This window comes from Marmota marmota, unplaced genomic scaffold, assembly GCF_001458135.2.
Source record: "Marmota marmota marmota unplaced genomic scaffold, marMar, whole genome shotgun sequence".
In the NCBI taxonomy this organism is placed as follows: domain Eukaryota; kingdom Metazoa; phylum Chordata; class Mammalia; order Rodentia; family Sciuridae; genus Marmota; species Marmota marmota.
The window spans coordinates 66,529-85,976 of record NW_026000338.1 but is presented as its reverse complement, the minus strand read 5'-3'; positions in this window follow the sequence as shown (position 1 = coordinate 85,976).

The window sequence follows — 19,448 nt, the reverse complement described above, 5'->3', positions numbered from 1 at the left end:
AAATCTAAGACTAGCCCTAACCCTAACACTAATCCTAAAAATTTTCCTAATCCTAATCCTAGCCCTAAAACCAAACCGAGCCAAAGCTCTAACCCTAACCCTTAACCTAAACTAAGCCCTAACCCTACACCTAGCCCTAAACCCATCCCTAATTCGAGTTTTAAGCCAAACCCTAAAACTAATCCTGACCCTTACTCTGACCATAACATTAACCAGAGGTGTAAACATCACCCTAACCCTAAACCTAAACCTAACAGTAAACCTAGCCCTAAAACACTAAAATTAGCTGTAATCATAACCCTAGTACTTATATTAGCTGTAATCCTAACCCTAGCACTAACTTAACCCAAAACCTAGCCCTAATCATAACCATAACCCTAGCCCTAAACTGATTTCTAACTCTACCCATTACCATAACCATAACCCTAACCCTAAGATAATTCAAGCCCTAATTTTAAACCTTAACCTATCACGAACCCTAACCCAGAACTTGACCCTAATAATACCCCTAGCTCTAAACCTGACGCTAACCCTAAACCTAACCCTTACACTAGACGTACCCATAATTCTAACCCTAAAACTATCTTTAACCATAATTTTGGACCTAAAATTAGCCCTAGCATTAATCCTAGCCCTAACCCTAAAAAAAAACCCACCTAGCCCTCAGCCTAGCCCTAAACCTAGCCTTAATCATAACCCTAACCCTATCCACAGCCCTAACCCTAATTCTAACTCTCACCCTACCTCTAAACCTAGCTATAAAGCCATCCCTTACCCCAAACTTTGCCCTAACTCTAAAACTAAACTCTAAACTCTAACTCTAAACTCTAAACAAACCCTAACCCTAACCCTAGGCTTAAACTAAACACTAAACCTAGCCGTAATCCTAGCCCTAATTTAGCCCTATCTCTAACCCTAACCCTAACCCTATCCCTAAGACTAACTCTTGCCCTATCCCTAGCCCTAGTTCTAACCCTATCCCTTACCATAACCCTAAACCTAGACATAACCCTTGCAGTATCCTTAGTTCTAACCCTAACCCTAGATCTAACCCTAATTCCAAATTTAACCCTAACCCTAAGCCTAAGCCTAACACTAACACTAGCACTAACCCTAACCCTAGGACTAAAACAAAATGGAGTATGAGCCCTACCCATAAACCTTAACTTAAACCAAATCCTAACACTACAACTACACCTAACCCTAGCCCTAATTAGAGTCCTAACCCTAACCTTAAAACCAACCTGACACTGACTCATATCCTAACACTCACCCTAGCTCTAAACATTGCCCTCACCTTAAACTGAACCCTAACTGTAACCCTAGCCCTAATTCGAGTCCTAACTCTAACCCTAAAACTAAGCCTGACCCTGACTCCTATCCTAACACGAACCCTAGCTATAAATATCACCCTAACCTTAAACCTAACCCTAACACTAAACCTAACCCATACCCTAACACTAAAACTAACCCTAATGGTAACCCTAGTTCTTACATTAGCCATTGCCCTAACCCTAGTCCTAACCCTAACATAAGACCTAGGCCTAATCCGAGCCCTAAACCTAGCTTTAACCCTAACTCTAACCATAACCATAGCCGTAACCCTAGCTCTAAACAAATCCCTTACCAAAGCAAAACCCTAAACCTAAGGGTAACCCTAGACCTATCCCTAATCCTTAGGCTAACCAAAACACTAACCCTATTAATAGCCCTTACCCTTGCCCTCATTCTAGATCTAACCCTATCCAAAACCCTAACACTAACCCTGACACTACCACTAATTCTAGGTGTAATCCTAACCCTAACCCTAACCCAAAATATACCCTAATCCTATCCCTAGACCTAATCCTGAATCTAACTCTCAGCCTATCCCAAACCATATCTTAGAACCTAAACCTTACACTAAACATAACCCTAACCTAACCCTAGTTTTAACTCTCACCCTAACCCTAAATCAAGACCTAATCCTAACCATAACTCTAGCCCTAACCTCAAGTCTAACTATATTATTACCCTAAACATAACCCTTACCCTAATGTTAACCCTAGGCCTAACCCTCAACATATCACTATCCCCAAATTTATCAATTACCCTAAACCTACCCTGAACCCTAGACCTAATCCAATCATTACACTAACCCTAACCCTAATGCTAATTCGAGCCATAACCCTAAACTCAAACCTAAACCAAACCCTAACACTGACACTGAGCCTAACAATTCCCCTAGCTCTAAACCTCACTCTTACCCTATACCTAACCCTTACACTAGACCTAGCCATAAAACTAACCCTAAAACTGATATTAGCCCTAGCCATGATACTAGCCCTAACCCTAACACAAACCCTAGCCCTTATCCTAGCCCTAAGCATAGCCTTAATTATAACCCTAACCATAACCCTAGGCCTAACCCTAACACTAAACCTAGCCCTAATCTTAGACCTAATTTAGCCCTATCCCTAACCTTAACCCTAACCCTAGTCCAAAGACTAACTGTAAGTCTCACCTTAGTCCTAACCCTAGTTCTAACCCTATACTTTACTGGAACCCTAATCCTAGCCCAAACCATAGGTCTAACACTAGCCCTATTCATAGCCCTAGTAGCAACCCTAGATCTAACCCTAACCCTTAACCCAAACCTAAACCTAACACTAGCCCTAACCCTAAGGCTAATCCTAAAACTAGCACTAACCCTAGCCCTAAAACAAAACCAAGCCACAGACCTAATCCTAACCTTTAATATAAACTAAGCCCTAACCCTACACTTAGCCATAACTCTAGCCCTAATTGAAGTTTTAAGCCAAACTCTAAAACTAACCCTGACCCTGACTCTGACCGTAACACTAACCCTAGCTCTAAACATCACCCTAACCCTATACCTAAAACTAACAATAGACCTAGCCCTAACCCTAACCCTAAAATTAGCCCTAATCGCAACCCTGGTACTTACATTAGCCATAACCCTAAACCTAGCCTTAACTTAACCCAAAACCTAGCCTTATTTTGAGCACTATTCCTAGATGTACCCCTAACCCTAACCCTATCACTAATGGTAACTATAACCCTAGCCTTAACCCTAGATTTAACCTTAACCCTAATTCTAAGCCTAACCCTATCAATAATCATAACATTAACCCTAGCTGTACCCCATCTCTAACCCTATCCATTACCCTAACCATAACCCTAACCCTAATGGTAAACCTGGGCCTAAATCTAACTGTATCCCTAATCCTAACCCTATCCATTACCCTAAATCTAACCTGAAACCTAAACCTAACACTATCTTTATCCTAATCCTAACTCTAATGCTAATTTGAGCCCTAACATTAAGTATTAACCTATCCAAAACACTAATCGTGACCCTGACCCTAATAGTACCCTTAGCACTAAACCTGACCCTAACCCTAAACCTAACCCTTATACTAGATGTAGCCATAAACCTAACCCTAAAACTATTTTTAACCATAACACTAGACCTGAAATTAGCCCTAGCTGTAATCCTAGCCCTAAACCTAGGCTTAATCCTAACTCGAACCATAACCTGAGCCCTAACCCCAATTCTATTCTTCACCCTAGCCCTAAATCTACCTATAACCTCATCCTGTACCCAAAAACTAACCATAAACCTAAACCTAACCCTAATCCTCTCCCTAAATCTAGGCCTAACACAAAGCCTAGTGCTAATCTTAGCCTTTATTTACTCCTATCCTAACCCTAAACCTAGCCATAAGACTAACTCTAACTCTTGCCCTAGCCCTAGCCCTAGTTCTATCCTTAGCCTTAATCCTAACTATAGATCTAAGCCTAAGTCTAAATCTAAACCTAACTCTAAATTTAACTGTAACAATAAGCCTAAACCAAACGCTGAAACTACCCCTAACTATAATGCTAATCCTAAAACTTGCCCTATCCCTAGCCCTAACCATAAACCAAAACCAAGCCATAGCCCTAATCCTAACCCTTAACCTAAATCAAACCCTAATCCTACAACTAGCCCTAAAAAACTCTAAAACTAACCCTGACCCTAACACTAATCCAAGCTCTAGAAATCACCCTAACCTTAAATTAACCCTAACACTATATCTAGCCTTAACCTAACCCCAAAACTAGCCTTAATCATAACCCTAGTTTATACATTAGTCATTGTCCTAACCATAGCCCTAACCCTAACACAAATTCTACCCCTAATCTGAGCCCTAACCCTAACTTTAACCCTAATAGTAGCCCTAACCCTAACCCTAACACTTGTCCTAACCCTAACTCTAACCCTATTCCTTACACTAAGCCAAACCCTAACCCAAATGCTAACCCTAGTTCTAATCCTAATCCTTAGCCTAACTTAAAGTCTAACCATATTTTAGTCTTAACCCTAGCCCTCATTCTACCTCTAAACCTAACCCTGACCCTCATCTGACCCTAACAGTAACCCTAGGTCTAAACCTGACCTAACCCTAAACGAAATCCTAACATTAGCTCTATTGGTAACCCTTTACCTATACCTAAGCCTAACACTAGACCTAGACCCAAAGCTAATCCTAAATATAGCTATAACTCTAGACCTAGACTTAAACAAAAACCTAGCACTAGTCCTAACACTAACCCTTGACCTCAACCAAACACCCTACCCCTAGTTCTAAACCTAGCCCTAATTCTGGATCTAACCCTAACCCTAAACCTACCCCCAAAACTGACCCTGATTCTAACACTGAACCAGCTTTAAACCTGACACTAACCCAAAACCTAGACCTAACACTAGACCTAGCCATAACCCTAACCCTGAAACTAGCCCTAAACATAACCCTAGTACTTACATTATGCATTGTCCTAAACCTAACACAAAATCTAACACAAAACCTAGCCCTAGTCCTAGGCCTAATCTTAGCTCTAAGCATAACCCTCATCCTAACCCTAGCCCTACACCTAGCCCTAACCTAAGCCTCGCCTTAGACCTAACCCTAGCTCAAAGCTTAACCTTTACACTAAACATAACCCTAGCTCTATCCTAAACCCTAACCCTAACCCTAACCCTAATCCTAACGTTAAACGTAGCCTGAACTTTAGCTCTAACTATATCCATCACCCTAACCCTAAACCTAACCTTAATTAAAACAATAACCCTAGGCCTAATCCTAATTCTAACCCTCACCCTAGCCCTAAAGCTAGCTATAGCCTCACCCATTCCCCTAAACTTAACATTAACACCAATGCTAACCCTAATTCTAGCCCAACCCCTTGGTCTAACCACAACACTAACCCTAGCCTTAATCCTAGCCCTAATTTAGCCCTAAACCTAACCCTAACTCTAGCCCTAATCCTAGCCCTAATTTAACCCTAACACTATCACTAACCCTAGCCCTAATCCTAGCCCTAATTTAGCCCTAACCCTAGCCTTAGTCCTAGTCCTAATTTAGCCCTAACCCTAACCCTAACCCTAAGACTACTACTAAGACTAACTCAAATCTCACCCTAGCCATATCCCTAGTTCAAATCATATTCGTTACCATAAGCCTAATCCTCACCCTAAACCTAACCCTAGTCCTAAACCTAACCCTAGATCTACTCCTAACTAAATCTAACCCTAACTCTAAGCCTAAACCTCAACCTAACACTAGCCCTAACCCCTGATGCTAATCTATAATGTAGCCATAACTGTAGCCCTAGCCTTATACAAAACCAACCTATATCCTTAACCCTAACCCTAAACCAAACCCTAACCATACACCTAGTACTAACTTTAGCCATATTCGAGTTCTAACCCTAACCCTAAAACTAACCCTGACTCTGACAGTGACCCTAACAATAACCCTTGCTCTAAACATCACCCTAACCCTAAACCTAACCGTAACACTAGACCTAACCCTAACACTAACCCTAACCCTAAAACTGGCACTAATTTTAACACTAGTTTCTACATTAGCTATAGCACAACCCTAGCCCTAACCAAACCCCAAACCAAGCCCTAATCCGAGCCTTAACCCTAGATTTAACACTAACCCTAAACCTAACCCTAACCCAGAACCTAGTCCTAAACCTTACCCTAACACTAGCCAGAATTCTAACCATTACCCTAGCCCTATCACTAGCTCTAACCTTATCCATTACCCTAACCATAACCATAACTCTAATGGTAACCCTAGGCCTAACCCTAAACTTATCCCTATCCCTAACCTATTTCATTAACCTAAACCTAACCTGAACTCTAAACCTAACCCTATCATTACCCTAACCCTAATCCTAATGCTAATTTGAGCCCTAACCCTAAACCTTAACCTAACCCAAACCCTAACTCTGACCCTTCCCATGATAATATACCTAGCTCTAACCTTGACCCTAACCCTAAACTTAACCTTTATACTAGACCTAGCCATAAACTTAACCCTAAAACTAACCCTAACGATAACCCTAGACCTGACATTTGCCCTAGCCGTAATTCTAGCCCTAACCTTAACACAAACCAAACCCATAACCCTAACACTAACCCTATCCCTAATCCTATCCATAACCCTAGCCCTAAATTTAGCTCTAACCCTATCAATTACCCTAAACATAACCGTAATTATAATGCTAACCTTAGGCCTAAATCTAACCCTATCCCTAACTGTAACCCTATACATTATGCTAAATCTAACCTGAACCCTAAACCAAACCCTATCATTACCCTAACCCAAACCCTAATGCTAAATCGAGCCCTAATCCTAAACCCTAACCTAAACAAAACCCTAAACCTGACCCTGACCCTAATAATATCCCTAGCTCTAAACTTGATCCTTCCCCTAAACCTAACACTTACACTAAACATAGCCCTAAACCTAACCCTAAAACTATCCCTAACCATAACGCAAGATCTAACATTTGCCCTAACACTAATCCTAGCCCTAACCCTAACACAAACCCTAGCCCTCATCCTAGCCCTAAACCTAGCCTTAATCATAACTCTAATGAAACCCTAGCCCTAACCCTAATTCTAACCTTCACCCTAGCCCTATCTCTAGCTCTAACCCCATCACTTATGCTAAACCTAACCCTAAGCCTAAAACTAACCCTAGGCCTAAACATACCCATAAACCTATCCCTATTACTAGCCCTAATTAAGCCCTATACCTAATCAGACACTAAGCTTAGCCATAAAACTAACTCTCACTCTCACCCTAGCCCTATTCCTAGTTCTAACCCTATCCCTTACCATAACCCTAATCCTAGCCATAAACCAAGACCTAACAGTAGCCCTATACTTAGCCCTAGACCTAACCCTAGATTTAATCCTAAATCTAAATCTAACTTTAACCCTAAGCCTAAATTTAAACCTAACACTAGACCTAAACCTAATGCTAAGCCTAAAACTAGCCCTAACCATAGCCCTAGCCCTAAAACAAAACCGAGCCATAGCCCTAACTTTAAAACTTAACCTAAACCAAACCCTAAACCTACATCTAGCCCTAACCCTAGCCCTAATTCGAGTCCAAACCCTAATCCTAAAACTACTCTGACCTTGAATTTGACCCTAACACTAACCCTAGCTCTAAACATCACCCTAATGTTATACCTAATCCTACCACTAGACCTAGTCCTAACCCTAATCCTATAACTAGCCCAAATCGAAACCCTAGTCCATACATTGGCCATAACTGTAAACCTAGCCCTAACTCTAACCAAAACCTAGCCTTAATGCAAGACCTAACCCTAGCTTAAACCCTAAACTTAAACCTAACACTAGCCCTAACGCTAACCCTAAACATAGCCCTAACCCTAGCTCTAATCCTATCCCTTACCCTAAGCTAACTCTAACCCTAATGCTAACCCTAGGCCTAACCCTAATCCGTAGCCTAACCCAAACCCTAACCCTATTACTAGTGCTAACCCTAGCCCTCATTCTAGCTCTAACCATAACTCAAACCTGACAATTATTCTGACCCTAATGGTAACTGTAGGTCTAAACCTGACCCTAACCCTATACTGAACCCTAAAATTAGCACTAGAAATAAACCTATTCCTAAACCTAACCCTAACACTATCCCTAGACCTAAACCTAATCCTAAATCTAACCATATCTCTAGCCTTACACCTAAACAAAATCCTAGCCCTAGCCCTAATGATAAACCTTAACCTAACACAAACACTAACCCTACCCCTAGACCTAACTCTAGTGATAATTCTGGGTTTAACCCTAACCCTAACTATAACCCAAACACTGGCCATGACCCTAACACTAACCCTAGCTCTAAACATCACGCTAATGCTAACCCTAACCCTAAATTGACCTAGCCATAACACTTACCCAAAAAGTAGCCATAATCATAACCCTGATTCATACATGAGTTGTAGGCCTAACACTAGCCCCAACCAAATGCCCTAATCTGAGCAATAACCCTATTTTTAAGCCTAACTCTAAAACTAGCCCTAACCCATACCCTAACCCTAGCTCTAATCCTAGCTCTTACCCTATTTATTACCTTAAGCTAAACCCTAAACCTAATGCTAACCCTAGTCCTAACCCTAATCCATAGCCTAACCAAACCCTAACACTATTACTAGTCCTAACTCTAACCTTCATTCTAGCTCTAACCCTAACCCAAACCCAAACCCAAACCCTAACCCTGACACTTATTCTGACCCTAACATTAACTGTAGGTCTAAACCTGTCTCTAACCCAAAACCGAACACTAATCCTAAACATAAACCTAAACTGGTAATCCTATACTTAAACCTAAACCTAACACTAGCCCTATACCTAAAACTAATCCTAAATCTAGCCATATCTCTAACCCTAGACTTGAACAACAACCTAGCCCTAGCCCTAACAATAACCCTTAACCTAACCCAAACACTAACCCTACCGTAGACCTAACCCTAGACCTAATTCTGGTACTAACCCCAACACTAATTCTAACCTGAACACTGGCCCTGAACCTAACATAATCCTAGCTCCAAAGCTCACCCTAACCCAAAACCTAATCCTAACACTAGACCTAGCCATAACCCTAATCCTAAAACTAGCCATAATCATAACCCTAGCTCTTACATTACCCATGTCCCTAACCCTAGGCCTAAACTAACACAAAACCTAGCCCTAATCCTAGGCCTGAACAGCCCTAAGTGTAACCCTAAACCTAACCCTAGTCCTAACCTTAACCTTAAGCCTCGCTTTAGACCTAACCCTAGCTCAAAGCCTAACCTTTACCCTTAAGATAACCCTAGCCCTATCCCAAACACTAACCTAACACTAGCCCTAATCCTAACCTTAACCATAGCCATAAACATAGCTCAAATTATATCCACTACCCTAATCCTAGCCCTAATCCTAACCATAACCCTAGCCCTAACCCTAGCTCTAATTCTATCCATTACCCTAACCATAATCCTAACCCTAATGCTAACCCGAGGCTTAACCCTGACCCTAAAGCAATCCCTAAATCTATCCATTACCCTAAAATTAACCTGAACCCTAATCCTAAGCCTATTCATTACATAACCTTAACTCTAACCCTAATGCTAATTCAAGCCCTAAACCTAAACCTTAACTTAAACCAAACCTTAAGTCATACACTTACCCTAATAATACACATAGCTGTAATTGACCCTTACCTTAAATCTAACCCTTACACTAGACATAACCATAAACATAACTCGAAACCTATCCCTAACTGTATCCATAGACCTGACATTAGCCCTAGCCCTAATCCTATCCCCAACCCTAACACGAACACTAGCTCTCATCCTAGCCCAAAACGTAGCCTTAATCATAACCTAACCCTAATTCTAACCCTTTCCCTAGCCCTAAACCTAGTTATAACCCCATCGTTTACCCTAAACCAAACCCAAACTCTAAACCTAACACTAACCCTAGCCCTAACCTTAACCCTAGGACTAACCCTAACACTAACCTTAGCCCTAATCCTAAACCTAACCCTAACCCTAGCTTTAAGACTAACAATAACTCTCATCCTAGCCCTAGCCCTAATTCTAACCCTATCACTTACCATAACCTTATTCCTAGCCCTAAGCCTGGAATAACCCTAGCCCTAACATTACACCTTGCACTAACCCTAGATGTAAACCTAACTCTAAATCTAACCCTAATTCTACACCTAAACCTAACCCTCATCATAGCCTTAACCCTAGATAAAACCCTAACCCTTACTCTAACACTAACCCTAAACCTAAAACTACCCCTAAACCTAACCTGACATCTAACCCTATCCATTACACTATCTCTAATGATAATCTTAGCCCTAACCCTAAACACTAACCCTAAACCTAAAACTACCCCTAACTCTAACCTGACACTAACCCTATCTATTAACCTATCTCTAAAGATAACCTTAGCCCTAACCCTAACACTAACCCTAACCTTAACCATAAATCTAACCCTAGACATAATCCTAAACCTAACCCTCACCCTAGCACTAACCCTAGCTCAAAACCTAATCTGTACCCTAAACCTAACCCAACCTTAACCCTAGCCCTAGCCCTAACCATAACCCTAACTCTAGCCCTAATCCTATCTCTAATGCTATTCATTAACCTAGCAATAACCCTAACCCAAATACTAACCCTAGGCCTAACCCTAACCCTATCACTAACCCTAACCCTATCAATTACCCTAATCTTAACCTGAATCCTAAACCTAAACCTATCCATAAACCTAACCCTAATTCTAACCCTAATGCTAATTTGAGCCCTAACCCTAATAATTAACCTAACTCAAACCTGAAACCTGACCCTGACCCTAAAAATACACCTTACACTTAACCTGGCCCTTACCCTAAACCTAACATTAGACCTAGCCATCAACCTAACCCTATAACTATCCCTAGCCATAACCCTAAACCTGAGATTATCCCTATCCCTAAAACTTGCCCTAACCCTAACACAAACCCTAGACCTCATCCTAACCCCAAATCTAGCCTTAATCCTAACACAAAACTAACCCTAGGCCTAAACCTAATTCTAATCATCGCCCTAGCCCTAAACCCAGCTATAACTCCATCCCTTCCCCTAAACCTAACCCTAAACCTAATCCTAAACATAGCCCTAACCTTAGGCCTAACCCTAACACCAATCCTAGACATATTCCTAGCCCTAATTTAGTCCTAAACTAAACCCTAACCCTAGTCTTAAGACTAACTCTATTGCCCTAGCTCTATTCCTAGTTCTAACCCTATCCCTTACCGTAACCCAAACACTAGACCTAACCTTAGCCCTAACCCTAGCCATAGCCCTAACCCTAGAATTAACCATAACTCTAAATGTACCCCTAACCCTAAACTCACCCTATCACTAGGAATATCACTAACATTAATCGTAAAGCTACACTTAACTTTAGCCTTAGCCCTAAAACATAACGAGCCATAGACTAACCCTAACCCTTAATGTAAACCAAATCCTAACCCTACATCTAGCCCTAAGCATACCCCTAATTCGAGTCCTATCCCCAACCCTAAAACTAACCCTGACCCTGACTCTGAACCTAACAGGAACCCTAGCTCAAAACATCACCCTGAACTTAACCTAACCATAAAACTAGACTTAGCCCTAACCATAACCCTAAATTAGCCCTAATCATAACCCTAGTTCTTACATTAGCTGTATCCCTAACACTAGCCCCAATGTAATCCAAAATCTAGCCCTAATTCAAGCCCAAACCCTAGCTTTAACGCTAAATCTAAACCTAAACCAAGTCCCAACCCTTACCCTAAACCTGACCCTAACTTTAATCCTTGCACTAACCCTAAACCTAACACTAACCCTAACACTAACACTAACCATAACCCTAGCCCTAACCCTAGCTCTAACCCTATCCATTACCCTAACCCTAACCCTAACCCTAATGCTAACCCTCGGCCTAACCCTAACACATTTGCTAACCCTAACCTATCCATTACTCTAAACATAACCCTAGCTTTAAACCTAACCAAACACTAAACCTAGACGTAATACTAACCCTAAAACTAGCCCTAAATGTAACCCTAGTTCTTACATTAGCCGTAGCCCTAAAGCTAACACAAAACCTAACCTAGCCCTAATCCAATCTCTAACTCTAGCTTTAACCCTAACTCTAAACTTAACCTTAGCCCTAACCCTAACCCTAACCCTAGCCCTAACACTAGCACTAACCCTATCCCTTACCCTAAGCCAAACTCTAAACCTAAAGCTACCCTAGTCCTAAACCTAATTCTTAGCCTAACCCAAAACCTAACTCTATTACTAGTCCTAACCCTAACCCTCAATATAGCTCTATCACTATACAAAACCCTAACCCTAACCCTGACCCTTATTCTGACCCTAATACTAACCATAGGTCTAAACCTAAACCGACCTAACACTAACCATAGGTCTAAACCCTAACCCTACACCAACCCCTAACATTGGCACTACCTGTAACCCTATACCTAAACCTAACCCTAACACTAGACCTAGACCTACACTTAATCCTTCATCTAGTGATAAATCTAGGGCTTTCCCTACCCAAAAAATTAGTCCTAGCCCTAATAATAACCCTAAACACCCTACCCCTAAACCAAACCCTAGCCCTAATGCTGGCCCTAACAGTAAACCTAACCCTAACCCAAACACTGACCCTTACTGTAACACAAACCCTTACCATAACACAAACCCTAGCTCTAAACCTTATCCTAACAAAAAACATAACTTTAACACTAGACCTAGCCATATCACTAACCCTGAAACTAGCCATCACCATAGGCCAAAACCTACCTCTAACTCTATCCATTAACATAACCCTAACCCTAACCCTAATACTAACCATAGCCCTAACCCTCACACTGACTCTAACTCTAATTCTCATCCAAGTCCAAACACTAGCTCAATCCCTAACCCTTAAACTTAACCTAGCACTAACACTAACCCATGGTCTAAACCTAAACCTAACCTTAACGCTAGCCCTAATACTAACCTTAACCCTATCCCTAACCCTAGATCTAAACCTACATATTACCCTAACTCTAACCCTAACCTTAATGATAACCTTATACCTACCCCTAGCTCTAACCCTACCCATTATCCTAACCCTAACCCTGATGATAACCCTAGCCCTTACCCTAAATCTACCCTAACCCTAACCCAAGACATAACCATAAACCTAACCCTTGCCATAGAGCTAACCCTTGCTCAAACCCTAACCTTACTCTAAACCTAACCCTAAACCTATCCCTAACCCTAACCTTAAGCTGAAACCTAACCTTAACCCAACCCAAACACGACATCAAACCCTATCCAATACCCTAAACCTAATGATAAACCTAGTCCTAACCTTAACACTAACCTTGACCCTAACCTTAACTATAACCTAGACCTAACCCTAAACCTAACCCTTGCCCTAGCACTAACACTAGCTCAAACTCTAAACCATATCCTAAACCTAAATCTAACCATAACTCTAGGCCTAAACCTAACTCTAGCCCTAGTAATATCCATAACTCTAGCCCTAACCCTATCCCTTACCCTAAGCACAACCATAACGCTAAGGCTAACTTTAGGCCTAACCCTAACCCTTTTACTAACTCTAACCCTATCAATTACCCTACACCTAACAAGAACCCTAAAATCAAACCTATCATTATCCTAACCAAACCCTAATGCTAATTCAAGCTCTAAACCTAAACCCTAACCTAAACCAAACCCAAAACCTAATTCTAACCCTAATAATACCCCAAGCTCTAAACCTGACCTTATACTAAACCTAACCCTTACACTAGACCTAGCCATAAATCTAACCCTCAATCTATCCCTAACGTAAGCCTAGACCTGACACTAGTCCTAGCCCAAAACCAAACCCAAAACCTAATTCTAACCCTAATAATACCCCAAGCTCTAAAACGGACCCTTATACTAAACCTAACCCTTACACTAGACCTAGCCATAATCTAACCCTCAATCTATCCCTAATGTAAGCCTAGACCTGACACAAGCCCTAGCCCTAATTCTTGCCATAACCCTAAAACAAACCCTAGCCCTCATCCAAGCCCTAAACCTAGCCTTATTACTAAACCAAATCATAACCCTAGCCCTAACCGAAATTCTAACCTTCAACCTAGCCCTAAAACTAGCTCTAACCCCATCCCTTCCCCTAAACCTAACCCTATCCCTAAATCTAAACCTAAGCCTAAACTAGGCCTAACCCTAACACAAACGCTAGACCTAATACTAGCCCTAATTTAGCCCTAAACCTAACCTAACCCTAGCCCTAAGACTAACTCTAACTCTTGCCATAGTCCTATTTTTAGCTCTAACCCTATCCATTACCATAATCCTGTCACTGGCCTTTACATTAACCCTAACCCTAGCCCTAGCCCTAATCCTATATCTAACCCTAACTCTAAATCTAACCCTAATTCTAAGCTAAACCTCTCACTAACACAAGCTGTAACACTAATGCTAGTCCTAAAACTAGCCCTAACGTAGCCCTAGACCTACAAAACACCCGGGCCATAGCCCTAACCCTAACCTTTAACATAAACCAAACCCTAAGCCTACACCTAGCCATAACCTAGCTCTAATTCGAGTCCTATCCCTAACCCTAAAACAAACCCTGACTCTGACTCTGACCCTCACACTAATCCTAGCTCTAAACATCACTCAAACCTAAACCTAACCGTAACCCTAGACCTAGACCTAACCCTAACCCTAAAACTAGTTCTAATCATAACCCTAGTTCTTACATTAGCTGCAGCCCTAAACCTAGCCCTAACCTAACTCAAAACTTATCCCTAATTGGAGCCCTAACACTACCTTTAACCCTAATCATAACCCTAATTCTAGCCCTAACACTTACCCTAAACCTAATCCTAACCCTAACTTTGCCATAACCCCAAACCTAACCCTAGCCTTAATCCTAACCATAAACCTAGCCCTAACCCCAGCTGTAACCTTATCCATTACCCTAATCCTCATCCTAACCCTAATGCTAACCCTAGGATAACCCTAAACCTATTCCTAACCCTAAACCTATACATTACCCTAAACCTAACCTGAACCCTAAGCCTAACCATATCCATAAACCTAATCCTAACCTTAATCATCTTAACCCTAAAACTATCTCTAACTATAACCCTAGAACTGACATTAGCCCTAGCCCTAATGAAGCCCTAACCCTAAAACAAACTCTAGCCATAATCCTAGCGATAATCTTAGCCTTAATTCTAAACCTAACCTTAACCATAGACCTAACCCTAATTTTAATCCTCGCCCTAGTTCTAAAGCTAGCTATAACATCATACCTAATCATAACCATAACCATAACCCTAGCCATAAACCTAGGCTCACGCTTAATACTAACCCTAGCTCTAATCCTAGCCCTAATTAAGCCCTAATTCTAACCCTAACACTAAGACTAACTCTAACTCTTGCCCTAGCCCTATCCCTAGTTCTAACCCTATCCCTTATGATAACTCAAACCCTAGCCCTAACCCTAGCCCTAACCTTCGCTGTAGCCCTAAACCTAGATCGAACCCTAACTCTAAATCTAACCCTAACCCTAAGCCTAAACCACACCCTAACACTAGCTCTAACACTAATGCTAATTTGAAAACTAGCCCTAACCCTAGCCCTAGCCCTCAAGCAAAACTGAGCCATAGCACTGACCCTAACCCTAACACTACACCTAGCCCTAATTCGAGTCCTAACCCTAACCCTAGAACTAATACTAACCCTGACTCTGACCTTAACACTAACCCTAGCTGTACACATCCCTTATCCCTAAACCTAATACTAACACTAGACCTTGCCCTAAACCTAACCCCAAAACTAGCCCTAATCATAATGCCAGTTCTTAAATTAGCCATAGCCCTAAACCTAACACAAAACCTAGCCCTAATCCAAGGCCTAACCCTGGCCCTAACCCTAACCCTATCCCTAGTCCTAATCCTAGCTCTAACCCTATTTCTTACACTTAGTCAAACCCTCACCCTATTGCTACCCTAGTCATAAACCTAATTCTATGCCTATCCCAAACCCTAACTCTATTACTAATCTTAACCTTAGCCCTCATTCTAGCTCTAAACTTAACCCAAACCCTAAACCAAATGCTGACCCTTATTCTGACCCTAACACTAAACCTAGGTTTAAACCTGACCCTAACCCTTATCCGAAACCGAATACTAGCCCTACCAGTAACCCTAACCCTAAACCTAACATTAACACTAGTCCTAGACCTAAACCTAATCCTAAATATAGCCATAATCCTAGCCTTAGCCCTAACAATAACCCTTAACCTAAACCAAACACTAACTCTACCCCTAGACCTAACCCTAGTCCTCATTCTGGTCCTAACCCAAAATCTAATCCTAACCTGAACCCTGACACTTACCCTAACAAAAACCCTAGCTCTAAAACTTATCCTAACCCCAAAACTAACCCTAACACTAGACGAACTCTAAATCTAGCCATAACCATAACTCTAGCTGTTACATTACCCATATACCTAACACTAGCCCTAAACCTCACACAAAACCTAGCCCTAATTACAGCCCTAAACCTAACCCTAAGCATAACTCTAACCCTAAACCTAGCCCTAAACCTAACCCTAACCCTCATTCTAGCCCTAAACCTAGCTCAAATCCTAAAACTTACCCTAAACATAACCCTAGCCCAAACCCTAAACCTCACCCTAACTCTAGCCCTAATCCTAACTGTAACCATAGCCCAAACCCAAGATCTAACTCTATCCATTACACTAACCATAACCCTAAATCTAACCCTAACCCTACCCAGCTCAGAATGTAACACTAACCCTTGCCTTAGCCCTAAACCTAGCTCAATCCCTAACCCTTACACTTAACCTAACACTAACACTAACCCAAGGCCTAACCCTAACCCTAACCCCAGCCCTAATTCTAACCTTGACCCTAGCCCTAACCCTACCTCTACCCTACCCAATACCCTAACCCTAAACTTAACACTAATGATAACACTAGACCTAAAGCTAAACCTACCCTAACCTTAAACATAGACCTAACCCTAGAACTAACAGTGAACCTAACCCTAACACTAAATCTAAGCTAGCTGAAACCCTAACCCTAATCCTAAACCTAAAGCTAACACTAACCTAAACCTAACCCTATCTTTAACCTGACATTGAAACCTATTACCCTAACTCTAATGATAACCCTATCCCTAACCGTAACACTAACTATGACCATAACCCTAGACCAAATCCTAAATTAACCTTAGCCATAGCAAAAATCCTAGCTCAAACCCTAAACCGTACCCTAAACCTAATCCTAAGTGTAACCCTCGCCCTAACCCTGACCCTAACCCTAACCCTAAATCTAGCCCTAATCCTAACCATAACCCTAGCCCTAACCCTAGATCTAACCCTATAATGATAACCATAAAACTAATGCTAACCCTAGGCCTAACCCTAAACCTATCACAAACCCTAACCATATCCATTACCTTAAACCTAACCTGAACCCTAAACCTAACACTATCCATTACCCTAACCCTAATTCTAACCTTGATGCTAATTTGAGCCTTAACCCTAAACTTAACCTAACCCAAATCCGAAGCCTGATCCTGACCCTAATAATACCCCAGCTCTTAATCTGACCCTTTCCCTAAACATAACACTTTAATTTGAACTAGCCATAAACCTAACCCTAAAATTATCACTAACTGTAAACCTAGACCTGGCATTAGTTCTAACTCTAATTCTTGCCCTAAACCTAACACAAAACCTAGCCCTAATCCTAGCCTTAAATCTAGCCTTAATCCTAAACCTAGCCATAACCCTAGCCCTAACCCTAAAGCTAATCATAAAACTAGCCCTAACCCTAACCATAGCACTAAAACAAAACTGAGCAACAGGCCTAACACTAACCTTAACTTAAACCAAACCCTAGCACTACACCTAGATCTAACTCTAGCTCTAATTCGAGTCCTAATCATAACCTTAAAACTAACCCTGACCTGACTGATATCCTAACACTAACCCTAGCTATAAATATCACCCTAATCTTAAACCTAACCCTAACACTTGACCTACCCCTACCTCTAACCCTCGTTGTAACCCTAGTTCTTATGTTAGCCATTGCCCTAACCTTAGCCCTAAACCTCACACAAAAACTAGCCCTAATCTGAGCCCTAAACCTAGCTTTAACAATTACCATAAACCTAACCCTAGCCCTAACCCTATGCCTTACCCTGAGCAAAACCTTAACCCTAATGGTAACCCTAGACCTATCCCTAATCCTTAGGATAACCAAATCCTAACCCTATTAATAGTCCTAACGCTAGATCTCATTCTAGCTCTAATGCTATCCCAAACCCTAACCCCAACCCTGACCCTTATTCTGACCATAACATAAACCCTAGGTCTAAACCTGACCCTAATCCTAAACCAAACCCTAACACTAGCCCTACTTGTAACCGTACACCTAAACCTAACCCTACCACTAGCTCTAGACTTAAACCTAATCCTAAATCTAGCCTGAACTCTAGCTCTAGAACTAAACAAATTCCTAGCCCTAACCCTAACAAAAACCTTTACGTAACCCAAACACTAACTCTACCTCTAGACCTTAACCTAGTCCTAATTCTGGCTTTAACCCTAACTTTAACTCTAACCCAAACACTGACCCTGCCTTTAACATTAAACCTACCTCTAAACCTGAAACTAACCAAAACCTAAACCTAATTCTAGAACCAGCCATAACCCTAACCCTAAAACTAGCCTTAATCATAATCCTAAATCTTACATTACCCATAGCCCTAACCCTAGGCCTAAACCTAACACTAAACATAGAGCTAATTTTAGGCCTAAACCTCGTCCTAAGCATAACCCTAACCCTAACACTAGCCCTATACCTAACCCTAGCCTTTGCCTTAGTCCTAAGATAGCTCAAAGCCTAACTTTTACCCTAAACATAAACCTAGACCTATCCCTAACTCTCACCCTAATCCTAGCCCAAATCCTAGCCCTAAACCTAGCTCTAAACCTACCCATTACACTAACTCTAAACCTAACCTTATTGATAATCCTGGCCCAAACCCTAATGTTAACCCTAACCCTAACTGGAAAACTAACCATAGACATAACCCTAAAATTAACACTCAGCATAGCCCTAACTCTAGATCAAACCATAAACCTAACCATAAACCTAAACATAACCATAGCTCTAATCCTAATCTTGTCACTAATTCTAACTATCAACCAAAATTTAAACCTAACCTAACCCTATCAGTTACCTTAACCCTAACCCTAACGTTAATGATAACCCTAGCCCTAACTCTAACCCTAACCGTAACCCTAAACCTACTGTAATTCTATCCCTAGACCTAACCCTAAACCTAGCCCTAACCCTAGCTCAAAACCTAACATTTATGCTAAACATAACCCTAAACCTAACCCTAACCCTAGTGCTAACACTAACTCTAACCCTAACTCAAGTCATATTCCTAACCATAACTCTAGTTCTAACCTAAGCTCTAACCCT